Raw genomic sequence first — 24,513 nt, 5'->3', positions numbered from 1 at the left:
GTATAGATCAACTTAAAAAGTTACCAAAGAGTCAGAAAAAGTGGAGATTCCTCAGCATAGATATATCTTAAAGTTATTGAAAATTTGGTTTTCAAATGTTTCAAGTGATGCAAGCAGAATTTGTTTACTGATGAATTGCTGATCTGAGCAGAATATACTTTAGTTTACACTATTTGTGAATAGAATTTTAGCTAAGGATTCTTAATGAGGAAAAAAACAATAAGAAAAAAATAAACCAAACATACAATTACATTTTTTAAAAAATTAAAATATCAATTTGAGGAAATTGATTCAAAGTTTCTGAGAAGGGTTTTAATTCTTTCCAATATATGTTGCTCAACTCGAGGGCAGCATTGGAGAAGTGGATAGAAAAGAAAAATCAACTTTTTTATTTATTCATCTTCAAACTGCATTTTATTACTAAGAATGTGTATTTTTTTATAATTAATAAAAAGCATATACTGCGAGTAATGCAGATGAATCAAAGTTCATGATTTTGTGCAGGAAGAAAGAGAAATATATGTAAAGTAGATGTTCACTATATGTTTACCTGGCTTGGAATATTCAAGGATGCTTAATTTGAACCAACAAGAACTGGGTGGATATTCTCTTCACAAATATACAAATGGCTGCTTTAAAGTTATTATCTATGAACTCCAGTATCTGAACTATCTTGAGGTCAGTTTTTCTTTTTAATTTTCGAAACTAGAGGTTAAATTCTCCTGCTTACTGGGATGTCTAACACATTTGAATGCATACTGAACCCTTTGTACGATACATTGTATAATTCCTCTAAAGAGTATTGTTTTGTTGTTTCTGGTTGACGTCTTAAACAGAGATCCAAGGTAGTATGCATCTGTAGCCAGCCCAATATTTTCCAAAGCTCCTCTCTCGGTGAAATTCTATTTTCAAATTCTTTCTCTCTTAATGATTCTATTGAGGCTTGGATTTTGGCTTTTTTAGGGCCAGTCGAGTATAGATATTACTATAAGTGTGCACTTTATTTCTAATTTAAGACCTTTTTTGAGATTGAAATGGTTTCTCCTTTCTGGCTAGAGCTGGAACTCTCTCAGTATCGCTTAGCTTTATTTTCTGTGTTTGCACTATAGCAGCTGCTCTACAGTAACCGCGTGTAAGCAGCCACATACTCTGAACTCTGCTTGATCTCCAGCCTCCTGTAGAGATCCAGAACAATCATGGGGCTCATCTTATGAGTTTCCCTCTTCTCAGGAATTGCAGTCTGCACTGCCTGCTGTCCAGTGCCTGAAAACAGTTGCCTCATGCATTTTCCCCCAATTTTATGGTTGTTTACCACATCAGGATGAGTTTAGTTCCAGTTATTTTGACATTGCCAGAGGTAGAAGTTCCTTACATAGTTCTTAATTGTTTTATTTACTGGTATTTCATAGGTGTTATTCTATAAAGGCAATAAATTGCATCAACATATATATTTTTTGATGCTCAAAGTTCTTTGCATTCTTGGGATTAAATAAGAATCAGCCAAGTTGGCATCTCTATTTATATACTATTATTTCAAGTTTGTTAGTATTTTACCTGGTATTTTATGTTATCACAGGTGAAATTAATGTCTAGATTGTTTTTTGGTGATACTATTTGGTGTCAGACAATGTTTCTTAAAGAATATACTCAAAAGCTTTTTATATAGTTCCACATTTTGAAGCCATTTAGGTAGTATTTGAATATTTGATAGATTTTGGCATGCTATTTTAGACTAATAGTATTTTTTCTCTGGGGTACGTGGTTCTAATTCCTTGCTATTATAAATACTATTGTAATAACAATTCTATTTTGTTTTTACATACATATACAATAATTACTTTAGGGTACATAACTTAATTTGGAATTGCTGTTATGTAAGATATGAACATATTACTCCAAAGTGGTCATACCAGTTTATATTTCTACCAGTAAAATATGAACTTATCTACTTACCTATATCCTCACTCATGCTTGCTATGGCCAGTCTTTATATTTTGATAAATTTGTTAGATGGGAAATACTTCATTTTTGTTTTAATTTGAGTTTTCATACTGTAGACGGAAATTGAAGCTCTTTTTATATTTTCATTTTCTATTCTTTATTCCAAACCTTTACACAATTTTCTATTTGGTGTGTAGAATATTTCTTAACAAATTCATAGGTTCTTTCTAAAAATCCAAATGCCAAACCAGTCAGTTTTTACATTGAAAATATCTTTTACTATTTTGTGACTAGTTTTTGTTTCTTTATTATGACTTTATTATCTCTTATTGAAGTATATTTTAATTTTAATGTAGTCATTTTACGCTTATTTTTTTCTAAAAGGAAAAAAATACTTCTCTTTCTCTATTATGCTACACTCTACCAACACTTCTGACAACAATGTGTGTTTTTTACCTCCCCTCCCCACAACAAGCAGTTTTCCAACACCAGTTGGGTATCTTTCCATTTAATTCAATTCTGAGACTATCTACTGGGAGTTAGCATCAGATCCCAAAGTTAAGAGCTCAGTCGAACAAGACTGTCTCCCTCACTTCATATGCCAATGTCAAGTCTATGTTGTCATTGTGCTTCTGACTGACCAGCTATAAATTGGAGGATACTACATCTCCCACCTCTGGTTCTAGAATTTGCTAGAATGGCTCACAGAACTCAGAAAAATAACTTACTTATTAGATTATAAGTTTATTATAAAAGGATACAACTCAGAAAGAGCCAGATGGAAGAAATACACAAGGCAAGGTATGGAGAAAGGGACGAAGAACTTCCATGCTCTCTTTGGTGCCTCACATATTCACCAAACTGGAATCTCTTTGAACCCTGTACTTTATGAAGACTTCATTACATAGCATGATTAAATCATCGATCATTGATTCAGAGTTGGGAGTGGGAAGGGGGAGCTGAGAGCTTCAACACTCTAATTGCATGATTGGTTGAGGCAACCAGCCCCCATCCAATGATTGTTGAAGGGCTTTTAAAAAAAACTCATTAACATAGATTTAGGTGTGGTTGGAAGGGGCTTGTTATAAGTAAGGAAAGACATTTTTTTCAGAGCTATTTGAGGAATTGAGGACAAAGACCAAATATTATAACAAAAGATACTTCAATGACTTTTATCACTTACAAAATTACAGGTTTTGAGAGCTGCGTGCCAAGAACTGTAGACTGAGATCAAGATACACATAAATCAAAATGTCACTTATTTAATCCATCAACCATCTTTTTTTATGACATGGGTGTTAAAGAATAAAAATTCAGTGGAGTAGATTTAAAGAACTAATTGGCTTCATTGAACCATTCGTGAATCATGCAGCATCCCATCTAGTAAATAGAAAGGTACTCCAATAAAGTTGTACAAAATGGAAGGTTTTTATAGACCAAAAGAAGGTGAGACAAGGAAGTTAAAAGTGTGGATTATGTCAGTCAAAATTACCATTCTCTCATGGGAAGGCATGGGGTCTTATCAGGCAGATTACCTCTTTAGTGATTACCAGGAAATTCTAGATTGGTTGGTTTAAAATTTCACTAGTGGGAGAGGCTGAAACTGCAATTAGTTAAGGTAGGTATTAAATTTTAGTGAGACTTAGCATGAATGTCTTTTCGTTTTGGGCCTGTTGTTCCTTTTTAATATAGGTATTGATTAATTTTTTTCTGTATTTTTCTAGCATTAATTATTAAATAGTTCACTAACCGTAATAGATTTTGTTTGATAACCTCTCTAACATCATTTGTAAAGTGTAGTATATTTTAGAACTCTCAGTTCTCTTATATTTGCTCCTTTCTCTGAAAACATATCTAATTATTAACATTTCACAATAATCTTGATATCTCACTGGTTAACTGTTCTCACTTCATTCTCCTACGAAATTTTCATGATTAGTCTTTGTTATTCTGTAAGGATTTCTGAAGTTCGTCAGATTGCACTAAGAACTTCTGTCAATGTAACTGCATTTAATAAAGTAATTATAGATCAATTTAAGTTATTGATATCTTAATAATATTGAGTCTTTCAGTATATGAAGATATTGTATGTCTTAATTTATTTAGGATCTGGATTTATGTCACTCTATTATATTTTGTAATTTTCCTTATAAAGGTCTCATACATTTTTATTAGATTTAATCCTAATGTCTTCATGGTTTCTTTTGCCACAGTAAATAGGACATTTTCTCTGTGACATTTTTAATTAGCTTCAATCACTGTATAAGATGTCATTTATTTTCAAATTTTAATTTTTCAGTTTAGATAGCCTATTGGTTATCTTATTAGATACAGTATTTTATCCTATGGATATCCTATGACATGATACTATCTGCCATTCAGGCAGGAGATCTTTAACTCTTGTATTCAGTTTTTATAAGTAGCATGTTTCCTTCAAAAAGGGAACATATGACCTCACAAACTACAAGGGAGGATAAGAAATGTAGCCTTCCTATAAACTCAGGAAAGTTAGCATTTAGTCTCTTCTACCATTTGATCTTCTGTCATCAAATATACATTTGTCTCTCCTTTCACAAATAATACACCCTTTTAAAATAAACTGCCTAACGTATCACCCAGTCACTGCATTCAGTTCAAGTCTGAGATGTTTCTTTTGTGTGAGAGCTTTTGATGTTAAACAAAAGACATATGTCGCCATGTTCAGTATATATAGTGGGAAAAAGAGGATCACTACATTAAATATTTCTAAACATAAAGAGAAGAGAGTCATTCAAAGTCCCCACTGGGCCAACATTTTGAAGGCGCTCATTAGTGTATCCCACAGCTATAGTTTCTGTCATTTTGGAGGTATCTCCTTGGCTATGTTAGCTATAGGGTTAGGGACCTGTCTTCCTTGGAGACTATGCAGAATTCAAAGTCTTCCATCTTAACATGGAAGTCTGAGAGAGAAGCATTATTGTGTCTCAAAAAGTCAAAGGTTTTTTTAAAAATCAAAGCATATTTCTTTGGCATAGTATTTTTTCAACAGAGTAATGGACATTTTATCAATTTGCTTTTAAGAAGATATAAATTTTATTAACCTCTTTCAACCTTTTGCCTCATCTCTCGTGCTCAACTTAGCAGTGGCTACCATGAGGCTATCTGGAACAATAGTGGAAAGGTCAAAACCCATAATCTAAATTTCACACTTATTCCTTTTATTTAACGGAGAAGTTCAGCCTGGCATCATACTCGTTATTTGATATTTTCCTCATGTCACTATTCAAATGAAAAATTTAGTGGGGCTATGCCAACCTTTCAATTTATCACCTGTCATTTGGACTCTAGAAGCAGCTAATATGTTGAAGACAGGTCACAGACTTGTCTCTTCTTCCTTTCATGTCTATTACAAAACCAGCCAATTCTTCATTGAGCTCAGCTTTCTCTTGTGCTCTGCCAATTTCAGGCAATAATAGCCAACACATACTATATTCCAACTCTTTCCCAAAGGAATGTGATTGGCTTTTGAATTTACTTCATGTATAATTTTACTTGAAGTTTTCCAATTGCAAAACAAAGATCACTGGAAATCTGTATTAAGTAAAGATGATGGGACAAATGGACTGGTCATGGGGGAGACTCAAAGGTAGACTCATGGAGAGAAGTCAAGAAACAATTACGATAATTCAGGAAAGACATGATGGTTACTTTAGTATGGTGGCAGTGGGGATGGTATGAGGTTATAAAATTCTCATGTATCTGTAACAGAGTCTATGTTATTTGATGATAGATTGGAGATAAGAGAATATGGTATGAATGATGACTATAAGTTTTACAGTAAAAAAAATGGAAAGATGTTTTTGTCATTTCATAGGCAGGAGACAGTGAAAAGTTTAGATTTGGGTGGTGAGTAATGTTAAGAGTTTATTTGGGAGCATGTAAGATTGATATACCTGTTAAATATCAAAGAGGATATTGAATGGGAACTTTGATATACAAATCTAGAGTTCAGTGAGAGTTCCAGGCTGTAGATATAAATGTCATCAACATTAGATAGAATTTAAAATCATGGTATCACTACCTAGAAAGTGAGTATAGATGAGGGTAAAACACAAACAAACAAAAAAACTACATATATAGCTATCTGATAGGGCTTGTCTCTACCATGAACCTCTTTCCAATTTAGGTATTTTCTAATTTTTATTGTTATTTTTTCATTGAAAAAATACAATTTGGTATCTTTATTGTAGGAAGTTTAAATTTGCAGGGCTAACCTTGAAACTCATATCTTTGAGATACATTTTTCTAAGAACTTGGAACATCTTTGCAGTTTTTAAATTGTCTTCAGAGTCCTCATAGCAGTTTTAAAATAATTTGCAAGTAAATCTTGACTATTTTAGTTATATTGGTTCACAGATATTCTTTTGCATATTTAAAAATAGGATGTTTAATTCTATTTAATCTTCTAACTAGTTATTGCTTGTACATAAGGAATATATTGATATCTGACTATTAATTTTAAATCTTGTTTTCTCATATATATATATATATACACACACACACATACATACACACACACATAGATACATACATACATACACACACCCACATACATACATACATTTGGTCTGGTAATATTAACTAGTTTGCACTACAAAGGAAAAATGAAAGTGGGAGCAAAGAACATTTTTGTTCCTGTTTTTAATTGTAACAAGAATACTTCTGGTGTTTATTAAGGATGAGGCTGACTTTTGGAATGTTGGTATATAAAGAAAATATTCATCTATTTATATTTTAAAAATAGATGTTGAAATTACATCAAATATGTTTTTAACATATATGAAGGTAATTATATAGGTAACTCAAAACTAATTTTTGATCACTTAGTCTGTGTCAGGGTTTGTTCTAAATTCTGGGAAGATAGCAATGATTAAAATACTCAAAGTCCTTGCTCCATACATCTAGCATTTCAGTAGAGGAAACAGATAATGAACAAGTAATAAAAAAGTAAAGAATATAGGATTAGGTAGCAATATACTGTTAGGTAGAACAATCAACAGGATAAGGAATTGTGGAATGACACTAAGTGCTTCTTTAGTAAGTGTGGTCTATCAAGGCCTCTCTATAGAGAGAACATATGAACAGATACACCTGAATTGCCTAGAGTAGGGTTGAGCCTTCAAAATACATGCAGGAGATGTTCTAAACAAAGGGATCATTGAGTGCTTTAGGTACTAATATAATTAATAACCTTAATTTATCAATCTTGAGTAATTTTTGCATTTCTGGGTTAAATTCCCCATAATCACAGTGTGTACATTTCTTTGAAACCATCTTTTTACTCTTCCCAAGTGTCACTGCCTTTGTGCAGATTTTCTTCAGCTAGACTATTCTACTTTTCATATAAATTCTTCTAGACTATTTTAATAGCCTCCTATCAAGACTCTTGTTTTCTATTTTATGTCTCCAATAAAATTAGAATTTCTTTTCTAAAACATATTTTTCTTTTTTGCATGTCTACTTAACTTTTTACAGCTTCCTATTGCCTCCAGAATAAAACCCCAATGTTCCAGTCAAGGTATTTAGAGTTCTAACCTACCATTTTAGACACATATCCTACTCTTCCCTCTTTGCAACATACCCTGAAATACTCACTGTATTCTAGCCACTTTATGCTTCTGTGAACGGAACATGCATTGCGATTCATAGGTGCTATATTAATTTTTGTAAGAAAATAATTAATAAAGATAGACATTCCTTTCAAGGAACTCACAATTATAGGCAAAGATAACATAATAAACACTTTCTACATAATATAATCAATATGTATATAAAATTACTTGCTATATAATTCATTGAGTTCTATATCATCAAAAGAAGAAATAAATTATGCTTAAAATAGCCTGATAGTTTTATGGATTTTATTTTTTTGAACATGATTAAATCATCTTTGCATGCTTGCTAAGCCTCAGAGTTAAAAAAAAAATGTTATTTCTAAAGAAACTGGAAATTTAATATCATCTTATAAAATAAAAAATTTTAATTTAAATGAGGAACATATATGCAGACTTTTAAAAAAGCTTTTTTCTTAAATTGTGGGCACATCTATATTTTGTTCATTAGTTGTCTTTAATTTAGGATGAAAAATTTAGTAATAGCTCTGTAATTGCATGCATACACAAATCCATCAACTAAATAACACCTCTAGGAAATTAAATGAATGAAAAACAAGCAAAATGTATTAAAAGTTACTGATAATAGAATGAGACAACTTAGTCACCTTGCTTAATTATAGTGGAAGTTACTTGTAGTTTTTCCAAATACTTTAGGTTCAGTAACTTTCATATTCCATATAGAGTATGGAATAATTCCATAATTTAGGTTTAGCTATCTTATAGTTTCTTTCCAAGACTTCTATCTAAAGTTACAGGGGTAACTGGAAGGTTGGAGAAAGATCCATGACCTTTGAACTGTGAATGTAAGATTGTGTATTTTGGGGCATGTATTAATTTGTTTAATCATAATCTCAAAGGAATATGTGGCCCTAAAATATTCAGAAGCAATAAAAACACCTTGTTTCCCTTTTTCTTCCCCTGCCTAATCTCGTGATTCTCAGTATTCTGTCTCTTAGGTTGTATGACTGGCTGATGGTGTATCCAAGATGCATTCATGAAGAACAGCCTCTTGGAAATGCCTTATATTACACAACCTTTCCAGTTCATGAGGGCAACTGTTTTTTAGAAGAGCTAATCTACTTCATTTTTTCTTGATTCTGTGATGAACTGTGATGTATTCTTTTTAGCACGGATTTTGGCCAATAATTGTATCACTTGGGGCACTGGTTTTAGCCTTAATGTTGTGCTTAGATTGGTTGGTTCTAATTTAAGATGTTAAATTCCTCATCATCAATTCTGATCTCAGAGAAATCACTAGACTTCTCACATGTCTCAGTCTTGTTTAGTTGTCATGAATTTATTCCTTACTCTTGCTTTTCTGCCACTCTGTAACATTCTCCTACAACTTACTGTTATAGATCTTATCTTTCACTTAGAGCTTTATAATTTCTTTATAGTTAATCTTCCTCGACTTCTGATAGTAATTTATAGACTTAAAGTTCATTTCATTCACAAAACTCTTATTATACTATAAGTACTGTACCAAATGTTAGGGATGCAAACACAAATAAGTCCCAGCTTTCCAAAATTGATTTTTTATTTAGGAAATAGTCATACAAGTAGGTAATCACAATGCAATATAGTGTGGGTAAGTGTGATTATACAATTATGAAAAGAGTGTCCTGGGAATATATAGGAGAGAAATCATTTTACTGGGGCAGTGAGGAGGGGGATAAAATTTTGCAAAGAAGGTGACAATTAATATTCAAAAGATGACTAGATAGGTGTATAGGAACAAGAAGCTTCAAATACTTCCTAAATGGGAAATTCTATCTTTTATTTCAGATTTCAACTGCCCATATTAATAACTGTCTAATACATATAAATAACATCATTATCTGGTAGCAAATGTCAGCATTGCAATCTGTTGACATAAAAAGTGTCCAAACCTGTAGAGAATTTTTATAAGAATTTATTTGAGCCAAACTGATGACATGCCAGAAAGCAAGATCTCAAATCCTGAGAGAATGAGAGTTTCGTGGTTTCTTTTATACACTTGGAATTAAGGAGAGAATATAAGGAAGATTACATGAAAGTGGGAGAAAGCAAGGAGGGGATTGCTTATAGGACGATTAATAAGATTATGTGCTCCTTTGAGGGTGATTATACTTCCGAGGGGCCTACAAAAGAGAATTACTCTGGCATTGCAAAGGTGTGTTAACTTTTGTGGGGGCTAAAAAATTTAATATTTTTCCTCTCACCTAAACTACTCTAGCTGGGCCAATAATCAAATTAACAGACAGATTAACAGGAGAAAATTAAAGTTTTAATGCATATGCATGGGGAATCCACATAAGCATGAAAATTCCTAAGACAGGCAACTCCATCAACTAAATAACACCTCTAGGAAAATAAGTATATAAGACATTTTTGGACAAATGGGAAGTGGGGGGAAAACAGGGTATTAGATTTCAGAAATAAGAATGGGCAATTTACAGATAGTTGAGGAAGAGTGAGACACACAGGGCAGGAAAATTCTTGCTAGGCAACTCAGAAACAATGGGACACACTGGGTATCTAGAACAGTCTTGGTGTCTTCCTGACTAATTCTGGGGTAAAGATTCTTCAGGTGATTAAGCTGAGTCTCCCTTACTAAAACAGGTTTCTCTATCTGAATCTCTTGGACATAAAAGAGGAGAGGGACAAAGGTTCCTTCTAATTCTTGTTTCTAAATGAACAGCTTAAAATCAATATCCCAAAAGAGTAAGTTTAGGGTGACAAAATTTTGGTCCCTTCACCTAGATGCTCAAGAACAAAGGACAGCGCTTGCTTCAAGCAAAGATAAACCTTTACTAAAGAAGTTATATACCTGGAGCATGACTACCCACCATGACCCGCCCAGGCAGGAAGTTATGATTAGATCATCCTATGTGGTTACTTTTGGTCACTGAACTTATCAGATTTATTACAGAGCCCCTTTTTTCATCTACAAATCTTAAAAATACATTGTTTTTTTCCTCATTGTTTGCAAATTCTCAATCTTTTTTTCATGTTAATCTGCAGTCTGTGATCAGGTGAGTCCTAGTTTTGCTACTAAGTAGCTTTGTGAATCTGCATTCTCTTCAGTACAAAATGAAGGCATGGACTCCACTATTGCCCAAGGAACTTTCCATGGTGATCTAACAACAACAACAAAACTCTCAAAGATAAATTGAAAATATAATTCTTCATATGTAAAAGTTATTCATTAATAACTTTTATTATTTATGGATAAAATTGTATTAAGTTATTAGAATTTCTTAAGTCAGTAAATAGTTCATGCCATATTTTACATTTTCTTGGACAGATTTTAATAGGAAAAAATGGTAAAAATCTTCCAATTTATGAAATATCTACATGCCTTATGAAAAATGATCACATTTACTATATTATTGTGCTTAAATTATAATGGAATCAAAATTCAATTTTAAACAAATTTGTATTCCTAAAATTGTATTAATTTGTTGTCAAAAATAACTTTCCTTATACTGCACCTTAATGAAGCTCAATTTTAAATCATATTTGTTTTAAAGATGTTTATATGAGAAAAAATTGAGACCTAGATAAAATCTGAAGTACATTTTACCCTGAAATTGTTCAGTTGCTTTCCTATGTGAGGTCATTCACAATGAAAATCAGCAGTGAAATGATCTGATTCGAAAGTTTTGTAAAGCTAAAAAGCAAATCTATATTTGCAAAATTCTAGTGATGTATTGAAAACAATTGACTCATCTAATGAATGAGATAATGTGACATCCCTGGAATTCTAAGCATTTGAGCATCTTCTCAATTCCCCCCAACTACTCCTTCCTCCCTCCATCTTTCCACTCTGCATTTTCATTTCCAGTGGATGAATAGGGAGTAAGGCATTTTTGTACACTACCCTTTAACTTTCACATTCTCATACTCCTTTAGTACTCACTAATACTATTTGGGTTGTGTAACTATCACTATGGATTTCAATCTACAGTTCTGAAAATGCTTTCTTTAGAGATTGAGGTGGATATAGATAGGAGTTAGGAAATCAGGAGATTATGGTTTCACATCCTGCTTTCAAATGATCTTAGAGGTAAATCATTTCTTTTCATGAGACGCAATTCCCTTATTCCATTTAAAATTTCATATTTATGACTCTGAAATGATCTCAATTAATTTTTTATTTAACAAACATGTATTAGGTGCCTACTCATTGCCAGATACTGTACAGGGCACTGACACAGTCACTGCCCTCAAATGGCTGAGATCACTCTTCAAGCTGCGTGACCAGCCATTTTTTGCTCATTTCTTTTACTCCATTGCAAGAGGGAGTTGACATGAGCCAGATCATAAAAGACCTTGTAAGACATGTCAAGAGGACATTGTTTATTGCTCCTTTCTGTATGTATAAAATAGGACAATTACTTTTTTGTGATTTTATTAATTTACATAAAATATTATCTGAGCCAAAACAGAGAATTCTGAAAGAAAACAAAATTCAAATTACTTAATATGCCTTTTGTTTTGCTTTAATTATAAAGCAGTTGTCTGTTTCTTTTTTTTCAGCTTAGAGTTTCGGAAATATACTAATCCATTTTTTAATGGCTAGGTCTTAGAATAGCCCATTTTGCTAGACATTTTCTCAATAATTTTTAAACTCATGTTCATTTTAAAAGTAATGTAATACATGTGTTTATGATTCTTTTCACTTAATCTATCCAAATATTGTTGTCTAATGGAGAAAGAGCCTTTTTTATTGGGTGTTTAAAATGCTTTAAAGAAACAACAATTTGCCAAGAAGTAAAGTAACTTCCTAAAGTTTGATGTTCTTGGTACCTATGAAACACATTTTGCTAAATTTATTCAAGCACTTAGTTTAAGAATTCTCACAAAAAATAGCAACCACAAACTTAACTAAATCAAGATCTTGCATTCCTTTCTTTTCAAACTGTATGTACCAAGTGTCCAAATATTCATAATCTGATTTAACAAAATTTTTCAGATTCATAAGTGTGTTTCAGACAATAAAAAGAAATATAATATATTTGATCTCTAAAAAGAGATCAAAATTGAGAATAAGTAGCTGAATATGAGTAGAAAGGAAATGCTTTGTTTCAACATGCCAGTGAATATTACTCAATTCACATAAAAATAACAAAGAGAAAACAATTTACCCGTTACAAATATTCTATTCAGATTTGGCACTAAATTAAGCTATTTGGCTTAACATATTACATAGGTCAGTAATGCATTACTATGCTGCTCTGCTGTTTTCTAAATTCTTAGCATAAGGAAATAGGAAGAAGACAAATCAGGGCCCTAAGTGTTATGTACACATGTGACAAAGATTTTCTCTTTGCAAAGTATGGGTGGAGCGGAGAATAGAGGGGCATTAAGCACATAAAGTTTGAGTGAGAGAGGGGGAGGTGAATGAGATACAATTTTCTCTCAAAAATTCTTTATTTCTTTTTCAAGTAAGAGCCTCTATATAATCGCAGCACAGTAGCACATATAGCAGAGTATACAGGGCTGCATCCATTACACTGGAGACCAAAGTGTCATTACTTGAAGAACTATTCGCTATTGGAAAACAAATAGCCAGGCATGCAAACTAGGAAGCTGTTCTGACCTTCTACTCTCTGGTCCCCAGGGAGGTCTTTTTTAAAAAAAGGAAACCATTGATTTTTTTACATCAGATAGATACATATCACAACTAGTAGTAAATTGCCCATGATTCCCTGTATTATGTTCTCCAGGGAGTCTTCTGTAAGGCGAAACCAATGATTTCAACTTTTCAGGTATGAAGTTGCCCTTAAATTATCTCCTTTATAGTCTTAGTCCATACTGTGTCAATATCAGAAAAAAAACAAAAAAGGGACATAGTTCAAGCGTATAAAGAATGGATGTTTGCTAAAAAGAAGAAGAAAATCTACTTGGATGTGTTTAAGACTTCTTTTACATATAACTCAGAATTATTAGAAATAATAGCTATAGAAATGCTTTATGTGAGCATACACATTTGTAGTAAGACGGGATGAACTCCATATTAGATTCCCACTCATCATCATCATCTCTAAGCATAAGACAAAGTTGGGATGATAAAAATATCCAAATATTATTTTATTATCATTTCTCATGTAATTCTAGTTTTCAAATACCCCTTCTGTGGCATCTTAGAATAACTTTAAAAATATGTTAACGTTAAGAATTCAGTGGAGATGGAAGGGAAAAAAGGTCAATCCAAAGGCACTTATGTCTTTATTTCCTACCTCATTAAGAAAATAATGATTTGGGTGTTTCCAGTCTAATATGTAAGAAATATAGAATTCAATTACTACAAGAGTCCAGAAAAAAATGTATAATAAATGAAAATCTATATAACACTAATATTTCTGTGAACTCTTATGTAATTTCACATCTCTTGAAAAACAATGACCCTATCCTATCCATTTCCATGTACTTTTACGAACTCTGTCTCTCATTGGATATCTCCCATTTTCAGATGCTTTCTTTTTGCTCACATAGTGCTTTCCAGCAGCAATGCAATTCTGTTCTGGCTTGTCAGCAACCACAGCATCAAGAGAACAACTGCATTACGGGTATATCTGCAAAAGTCCTGCAGTTATCTCAGATGGGTTTGTTTCAGGGATAGTGGCGTGACCGAATCATGGTGGCTCAGGCAATATGACATTCTTATTGACTGGACTGATTCTAATCGAACTGTAAATGTGATCACCCCTATGTAAAGCACAGGGTGGGGATTTTATCTAAGAAAAATCAGAGTGCAGAAATCAAAAGATGGGGAAATGGATGCTTGACAGGTAAGTCTTCTGCAAGTTCTGATATTTTGAGAAATAGTGTTAGGGGTTGATGTGAGTATAAGATCAGCTGTGCTTATTTAAAAATTGTTTCCCATCACCTACTGATCATCACACTTTGAAATGGAAGCAAGACTGTTATAAAGAGCAAAGTGCTGACTGAACTTGAAAGTAGAACTTATCACTAATTTCCATTTACCATTGAGCTGGGCCAAATACTTTGAGTAATCAAAAGAAGAGGTTGATCAGATCATTTCTAGGTCTCTTAAACCTCTTTGACTCTGTAATTTATGAATACCTATTACAATGTATGTCTGAAGTTTAAACCAGATGAGTGGCCTCAGACTAACAAAAAGGTGACATCATGTGATTCGAACAGTTGAAGAATGACTTATTGTATTTGGGAGGATTCCAAAGTTCATGTGCTATCCCAAGGGCTTGTATTTTTATTCATATTTAACTTATAATTTGTAGTAATTACTTAACAATTTCCAACACCATTCAAAATAGGTACTACTACATGATTGCATTTTCATTTTAGTCTGCCTAGCTGTTGCATACCTAAAGAAAAATAAATAAAAATCCTGAATGGCAGCCAACTCAAATATTGCACACCTGGCTCCCATTTGTTATAAGATTATCACTGAAAACAAAGATTCTTGACTTTTACAACCCTCAATCCTGTGGCCTCCTCTGTAATTCTCTGCAGTCTCTAACCTAGTAGAAACTGAACGAAGAACAAAAGAAAATCCTCAGAAAGATCCATGTTATAATCTCCATATTAAGGTCTCCCTCTCCTGGCCCCTGAACTCAATTTAAAACAAAGGTATAAAAGAGGAAATATGACAGAAAGAAACATGTTGGGTTCCTTCCATCCTCCCACCCACATGTAACGCTAAAACTAAAATACGACAAAAACATTTTCCTTTGGCAGGAGAGTTTTGCTTTTCTTTTAAAGATAACCAAGGCCCCATAAAAGAAAAACATTTCTCTCTTGAGTTCTTTTAGTTTTAAAAATGTTTAAGTTTCTTAAATATGCAATTGGAGTAGAAATCATGAAGAAAAACAATAGAACAGACTGGCAGAAGGGCTGCCTGCTGCCTAGGTGTGTCTACATTTAACGATTCCTTTTTGCTCCAGCTCTAAATTGTAATTTCTAATTACGACAGGCTTGCCAGGTTTATTGGGTCTGCGAGAAAAGTAAACACAGAGAACAGAATTCTAAGTATAGAATTCTATTCAAAAAGACTTCAAGATCATTAAGACTAACCCTCTGACTGTACCTCAAGTCTCCCAGATATTGAGAAGCTTGCCATCCTTTTTTTTTCTTTCTGAAGGTCTAGATGCATATATTTGAATAATAACCTCATCTCATTTAAAAGCATTCACATATTTGAAAATTTTTACTAAAAGGAAATTACATGTTACAATTCATGAACAGCTATTATGTCTTTTTAAAGCCCATTAAAAAATCAATCTCATTATATTTGGAGAATTGCAATATTCTGTCCTTCTATGCAACATGAATCGTGCAAATATATTCAGGTATTACTTGTCTAATTGAAAATAGCATCACCCCACACTTAGACAAGCCTTTTGGTAATCTGTCAGATCTATGCAGCCCAGATACACGGTAATATTTTCTTTTTCCTTCCTCTCAAGGGTTCTAGATACACTTGAGATCCCTTCCCTTGGTAGAAGCCAGAATTGTTAACTATTGTGAGTAGTTTAATCGTGACACGGAGAGTTGAGTGAGTAGTGTGTCTAAGAATTCTAAATGGTTGATTATAGAAAAATAGTGGGAAATATAGAAAAATTCCAGCACATTAAATATGGAGAACTGAAAACGTGGTGGATAAATAAATGTAGATGTATCTTCTATGGGATTTAGACATGGAGGAAAGCCTGGAGGTTAGTGTTAATAGAGATGACACATCATAATTATTGGAGGATATATTTTTACATAAACAAGAAAGAGAAGGTTGGGCTTTCAGAAATAGAAGGTGATAGGTGAAGCTCGGTGTGGGAGTATTGGCAATAGATAGCAGGTTCAATCGAGGTCAGATGAAAGATGAGGATGTCCTAGTAGTGAATTGGACTATAAGCTAGTAGAAGACAAAAACTCAATATGAAACCCTGAACAAAGGTGTGGTGGGGATAGACTATTTCCTATGAATTCACACTGACTCTCTACTTTCTCACCAAACCATCTACCCAAGTTGATAGTTACAGTTTCTTCTCTTCCTTCAACAGTAATGAACTGTATTACTCTGCCAGATTTGAGAAGACTGCCTTATACCCAGGGATGGGAACTCTTGGTCCATTATCATTTGTGAGATCCAAAGTAGAGAATAGTTTCAAGGATACTATGCCTACAAAAGGTCGTCTTCCATGTTGTAACCTTTAGTTAATAGTCATAAAAAATATGAAACCAAAATAATGAAGTTCCTTTTTAAGAAAATAAATGTAACCTATTAAAAAATTCTACTATCCAATGTCGCCACAAGTGAAATGAAAGACATATTCTTATTTACTACTCAACTGGTACAAAATAGATGGATGACAACTTGTCAATATGCGGAACAAGTTCTAAAAATACTGATACAATTAATTCTTAGGAAATTATATTAAGAATTAGATAAAAATTTAAAATTATATATGTGAATATTTATTACATGATCATTTATAATAGAATTAAATTAAGAATAGTCCAAATGATCACTAATTGGGAATTGAATATTAAAAGTGATTTATTCATATTACAAAACATTGTACAGTCATTGAAAGTCAAGCTTTTGAAGAATATTTAGTGAAAAAAACATTTTTTATATAATGAAAGCAGTGTATAGAAATGTATGTGATTCACAAGGTTATCTGTGCTCAATAAATGAGTGAATGAATTTCGGTGACTTTTGGTGCTTTTTCTATCCTATATTTTTAAATGTGTTTTACAAAATTTTGTAAAATGATGGAAAAAATACTGAGTCACCAAACTTCATTCATTTACTCATTTATTTTAAATACAGTTATTGAGCACCTAGTACTGAGTCTATAAATTCCTGCTCTCGTGGAGTTTACACTTTAGTAATTGCTAGAAAATGGAAAATAGAGCAAATTTAAATAGTTATGTAGATAGATATATATTTAGTTATATTAAGTTATGTGAAGTTATATGTATATGATATAACACAATCTCAATAAACTTCCTTAATATTGTAAAATATGGGGAATTATAAAAGTGTCTACCTCATGATAATGTGATGAGAATTAAACCTAAAACTGCAAAGTGTCTAAAGTAGTAAATGTGCAAAAAATGTTACAACCTATTTTTGTTATTCTGCCTTTTCTACCTATAGGTGAACCTTGTGAACTCCAGGCTTTACAAATTTAGAAAATCTCCCCTTTCTATAAAGAGGGCTTTCAAATTTACAATCTTGTTAAAATTCTAAAATCAACTTCCTGCTCACTTGTGGTTATACCCTTCATGACTGAGTCAGGGAAGAAGCTGCAATAAAACTATTTAAAATGGGAATTGAAATATATATATAAATGTTTGACAACTATTATACCTGGTACATTCTTTTAGAGTGAATTGATGTATGAGAGGTAGGTGAAAAAAGGGAAAAGGAGAATAAAAGATAGTTTTTAAAAAGTTTGGCTATAAAAAGAAAAATATGGGGAGCACAAGAAAGGTAGAGCTTCCAGAAGGTTTGTGTGTATACTTGTTGGTTGATGAGATCTTGAAGATGGAATAGTCTGGTAAATCTTTGCTAAATATGATCACCTTAAGTCTAGGCTGATCTTGTGACTTGCTTTGACCACCAGTGTGATGAAAGTGACTTTCTAGAATTTCTAATACTAGCCTTAAGAGATCTGTAGCTTCCACTTTTACCCTCTTAGGATTGTTGTAGAAGAAAAAATGTTTCCATCTTCCCTTCTAGGTTTGTTGGCTGGCCTAATAATTAAACTGGCATAAGGAAAATTAACAGGAGAAAATAATTAACTACATATGGGGGTCCCACAAAGAACTGAGACTAAAAGCAGTCAGGCAATCAAGGCTTATATACCATTCTAAACTAAGAAGAAGGGGATAGGGTTCTGAGGCTTCAAAGAGGAGGAAGACAATTCACAGGAAAAAGAGTAGAGCAAATGTTTGGTAAACAAACGTTTGCCATGCCATGCAAATAAGTTTTTCTGATATTAAAAAAGTTATCTGCGGAAGTAGCTTTCTTCTTGGTACAGGCACCATCTAAATTATTTTGGCAGTAAAGAGAGGTAAAAGCGTTTTCTAAGTCTGTTTTGTCTCAATTGCCTTCAGTTCAAAACAATCCATACGCTAAAGTAGTACATTTTAGGATGGAGTATTCTCTCCTTCATGATCAAGGCTCCACATACAGAAGCTCAGCCTTGCACACGGAGAGAGAGACAGGCTTGATCAGCACCCAGCTGTTGTAGTCATCCCATCCCAGATGAAATACCAGATATGTGAGTAAAGTCACTTGCCTTTTTTTTTTTTTTTATAGCTAATCTCTCAACTGAAGACAGTGGTATGAATGACCCTAGAGAAAAAACTAGCTGAACGTTTGTATCCTGGCCAAATTTTGAAATTGAGAGCAATTAAATGGTTATTGTTGTTTTAAATAGTCTTTTGAAATGTAATTCACATGCCATACAACTAACTCATCATAAGTATAGAATTCAATGTTTTTTAGTATATTCAGAGATAAGTACCACCATCATCACACACAATTTTAGAAACATTTTAATCACTTCCAAAAAAAACCTCATACTTTTAGATGTCATTTCCCTATCCCCAATCTCTATCCCAGCTCTAAGCAATCATTATTTTGCTTTCTGCCTCTATAGATTTTCCTATTCCAGAGATTCATATAAATGGAATCTTATAATACATGGACTTTTGTGCTTGGTTCCTTTCATTTAGCATAATGTTTTCATTGGCTATGTAAGTTGTAACATGTATCAGTACTTCATTTCTATCTATAGCCAAATAATACTCCATTGTATGTATATACCACCTTCTCTTTATTATTCTGCTGATGGACATTTGGGTTGTTTGTTGATTTGCTTTCACTTTTTGGCTATTATGAATGATGCTGTATTAAAAATTCATGTAAAAAATTGTCTAGTTATGTGTTTTTATTTCTTTTGTCTACACATGTGGGAGTAGAAGGTCATGTGGAAACTATATGTTTAATCACCTGGAAAAATGTCAGACTCTTTCCCAAAGCAACTGTACTCTCTTACATTCCCACCAGCTGTTTATGAGAGTTAAAATTTCTCCACATTGTCACCAATACTTCTGTCTTCTTTATTATACCATGCTGATGGATGTGAAGTGGTATATCTGTGGTTTTGATTTGTATTTGACTAATTGTTAATATTATTGAGCACATTTTTGTTTATTGGCTACTTGTATATATTCTTTGGAGAAATGATTACTCAGGTCCTTTGCCCATTTTTAATTGAGTTCCATTTTTTTTGTTGTTATTGAAGTATAAGAAGTTTTTTATATATAATCTAGATATACGTCCCTTAACAGGTATGTAATTGGCAAATATTTTCTCTCATTCAATTGATTGTCTTTTTCACTTTTCTGATGGTGTCCTTTCAAGCACAAAGTTTTAATTTTGATAAATCCATTCTTATTTTTTTGTCATTGCTTATGATTTTGGTGTCATGTCTAAGAATACTTTGCAAAACCCAAGGTCATAAATATTTACTTCTATGTTTTAAGAGTCTTACAGTGTCAACTTATATTTAGGTATTTGATCCATTTTGAGTTAATTTTGGTATATGATGTAAGAAAAGGATTCAACTTCATTCTTTTGCATGTGGCTATCCAGTTGTCTTAGGACCATTCATTGAAAAGATAATTCTTTCCCCAGTCAATGGTGTGGCACCCCTGTCAAAAATCAATTGAATATGGTTGTATGGATTTATTACTAGGCTCTCAATTCTACTCCCTTGATCTACATGTCTGTCTTTGTTTCAGTATGACACTGTCTTGATGAACATTGCTTTGTAGAAAATTTTGAGTCCTCTAACTTTGTTATTACTTTTCAGGATTACTTTTGGTATTCTGGGTCCTTGAAATTTCATATAGATTTTAAAATTAACATCAATTTCTACAACAAAGTTCAGATTCCAGTATAGATGGCGTAAAATCTGTAGTTAGTTTAGGGAGCAGTGCCACTTTAATATTTAATCTTTTGATTCATAAACATAGGATTTTTTAAAAACGTATTTAGATATTTTTTTAAACTTCTTATGATAATGTTTTGTAGTTTTAAGATATAAGTTTTGGCTTCTTCTGTTAAATTTATTCTAAGTATTTTATTCTTTTTGATGTGAATAGACTTTTCTTAATTTGCTTTTCAGACCGATCATTACAATGTATAAAAATACAACTGTTTTTATGTATTGAACATGTATCTGACAACTTGAGGATTCTGAGTTCATTTATTAATTCTAATAGTTTTTTTTAAAGGCTTCCTTAGGATTTTCTCTACATAAGATCATGCCTTCTGTGAATAGAGTTAGTTGTACTTTTTCCCTTCCAATCTGGATGACTTTTTTCTTGCCTAATTGTTCTGGATAGAAGCTTTAGTACAATATTGAACGAAGTGAGAGCAAATATCCTTGTCTTGTTCCTGATCTTCAGGATAAATCATTAAGTACGATGGTAGCTGTTGTTTTTTAATCGACACCCCTTATTGGTTTCGAATTTCCCCTCCAGTTCTAGTTCCTTGAGTGTTTTTGTCATGAAAGAGTGCTGAATTTTCTCAAATGCTTTACATGTTTATCTATTGAGTTGATCATGTGATTTTTGTTTTTTTATTTAACTGCCGTAATATATTCCATTAATTGACTCTCAGATGTTTAACCAACCTTGTATTTCTGTGTTAAATGCCATTTGGTCATAGCATGTAATTCTTTGTATATTGCTGGATTCAGCCAGTATATATTTATGGTGACAAAATATGCACAACAGAAAATCCTAGATTTAATTCATTTTAATTCGTTGCTGGTTACATAATATGTATTTTTCATCTTTTTATTTTAATCTTTGTGCTTTTAATCTTGTGTGTCTCATAGTCGGGCTATGATTTTTTTTTAAACCAGTTTTTAAATCTCTGCCTTTGGCTGCCTTGTTTAATACATTCACATTTAATGTTATCAATACAGTTGGATTTATGCTGATTTACTCATTATTTTTTACATGTCTCATGCCTTTTTTGTTGTTGTTTCTCTAGACTTCTTTTACTACTTTCTTTTTCATTAGTGAATATTTTCTAATGTGGCATTTTATTTTTTTAATGATTCTTCACTATATTTTTTGAGGTTTCTATTTGTGTGTTTGTTTACTAGTTACTTTAGGTCTTACTATATACATTTCACGTTATCAAGATCAGCTTCAGATTTGTATTAGCTTGATTCTAGTGATATAGAGAAGCATTACTCCAATATAGCTATTACCTTCCCCCTTTTAATGTTATTACTATACGTATTGTATCTATCTATTAATGTTACAAATCCCAAAATACATTGTTTAATTATTATTTTACCCTCTCTAGTCACTTCCTTTGCTCGTTACAGCTTTACTCCTTCCCACCTTATTTGTGCTGTTGTTGACAAAATTTTCTACCTGTTATATCTCTGTATGCTAAAGGCCCAAAATTATATTATATACATATTGTTTTATACAACTGTCTTTTGAAATCAGTTATGAGAGTAAAAAAATTACTTTTTTTTATAATTACATGATTACCTTTACTAGTGTTCTTTGTTTTTTTATATAGACTCAAATTACCATCTGGTTTTGATTGCTTTCAACTTGAAAGCAATCAAAGTATTTCTCGTTAGGCAGATCTGTTAGCGACAATTTTCTGTTTTCATTTATCTAGAAAGGTTTTTATTTCATCATTATTTTCGAAAGATAGCTTTGCTGAATATAGGATTTGTGGTTGACAGTTCTGTTGTTGTTGGTTTGTTTGAATACTTTAAATATATTTCCCCATGCCTTGTGGCTTTATTTATTTCTGCCAAGAAGTCGGCTGTTAATCTTATTGAGATTTCTTTATAAATGGAGGGCATTTTTCTCTTTCTGCTTTCAAGATTTTCTTTTCGTCTTTAATTTTTAGTATTTTTCATATGATATGTGTGTTCGTGGGTCTTTTTGCATTTATCATACTTGGAATTGAGATTCCTGATGTGTAGATTGCTTCAAAATAAATTTGGGAAGTTCACTGATTATTTCTTTGAATGTTTCTATTCCTTCTCTGTTTCTTCTTATGGTGTTTCTATTTCATAGATATTGCGGTTTTTATGATATCCCACATTTTTCTGTGTCTCTGTTCATTTTATTTATTTTTGCTCTCTATTCTTTGGTTTGCGTAATCTTTACCCACTTATATTCAAGTTCACTAATTTTTTATTCTGCTAGTTCAAATCTATAAGCCCCTCAAATGAATTTTTATTGTAATTATTATACTTTTTAACTCCAGATCTGCATTTGTTCCTTTTTTTTATAATTTATATATTTTTTTATATTCTCTGTATGATGTGGATATGCGTTTCTTCTTTAATTATGCTTTTCTTTGGTTTGTAAACATATTTTAATGTCTAACTTAAAATCTTTTACTGTTAAATCTGTTATCTGTTTCCCAGGCAGTTTCTGTTGCCTGCCCATCCCCCCAACACCTCCCATAGTATGGATTATACTTTCCTATTTCTTTGCAGACTTCATAATTTTCTGTTGGAAACTGAACATTTTGGTTACTATATTGTGGCAATTCTGGGTACTGGTCCTCCTGTTCCAGAGTTTGTAATCATTAATTGCTTGTATATTTGTTTAGTGAATGTCATTATTTTAGTGAAGTCTATCTCCACCTTCCTCTTAACTGTTAATACTCTGGTGTTGCTCCTCAGGGAGGTACAGCTTTGGGTGTGCTCTCAGTCACCCCAGGATTACAGGGATACTTGTGGGACTTCCACTCTTTCTCTGACTGTATCCATCTTTTAAGCTCTGTTAATTGCCCATTGATTGCTGTATTGTTTTCAACATTATCCTGAGACAAAAACTCCTACACAGGTTAATCCAGTCAAATTGGGTTCCTTTGAGAGAATAGTCCCTGAGGTTATTTTTCCAAATTTATCTGGTCCAGGAGGGCTCCTCCCAGCTGTTTTATTCCTAAGGTTCTCTCCTGCAAATTACCCAGCCTACAGTCTATCTGTATATCTGATACAGGCTATATCTTCATTGGATCCATGATCTTACAATTGCCTTTCACTACAACCTCCAGTGTTTTTAAGAGCAACTTTAGGTTAAAACTTCATACTTTGTTGCCAGTGAATTAAGTTCTTTTGGGAAGAGCATAGGAGGTATTTGTTTTATGGTCTGTTTCTCTCCCAGGCAAAAATATCTGAGCTCAGGCTCTGGAGCTAGGGGTAGGGACAATGGCAAGCATTTTTTTTTTTTTTCTCTCTCTCTCTGAGTTACACCCAACTCTAGGAATTGAGTTCTTGGTGGAGGGGAGCAGGCAGAAATCTGTTGTTCTCTTGGCTTGCCTTTCCTATAGTGAAACCACTGCCTTCTGAGCAGGAGGACAGGCTATCAGGGCCTCAGTATTCTTAGTGTACCACGCACAGGTAGAACTTACCTTTCATGACCGAAAGTTTGGTGGTAAGAAATAGCTCTCACATCATAATAGTACTCACTCCAAAACTTACCTCAGTAGCAGGAAGCTGGAGTCAAGATGAGAAGTGCTGAAGTCTTATTCCTCCCTGAAAGAAAGCCACCTAGCTATGAGCTAGGGGGAGAGGGAGATGTGTGTTTTCAGCAGTCTTGCTTCAAATCCCACCAATTCACCTTATTGCATTTTTAGATTACCTTACATTGATGTTTCTTCATCTAATTTTTGCCTTAAGGACCATTTCCAGAAGCTTAACATGATCATATTATTTTTATAATTTTCACCAGCTTTACTGGGGAGTGGGTTAGCAGAACTATTTATGCTGTAATGCCAGATACAGAATCCTTTTGTTTTAAACCCTTAAATTTTGAGGTGGTTTACAGAGACACTGGTCAATATTTAACATGGAGAAGTGACAGGATTAGAGGGCTA

The sequence above is a fragment of the Pteropus medius genome, unplaced genomic scaffold (assembly GCF_902729225.1).
Source record: "Pteropus medius unplaced genomic scaffold, Ma_sr-lr_union100, whole genome shotgun sequence".
Classification (NCBI taxonomy): Eukaryota; Metazoa; Chordata; class Mammalia; order Chiroptera; family Pteropodidae; genus Pteropus; species Pteropus medius.
This window is presented reverse-complemented; position numbering follows the sequence as displayed.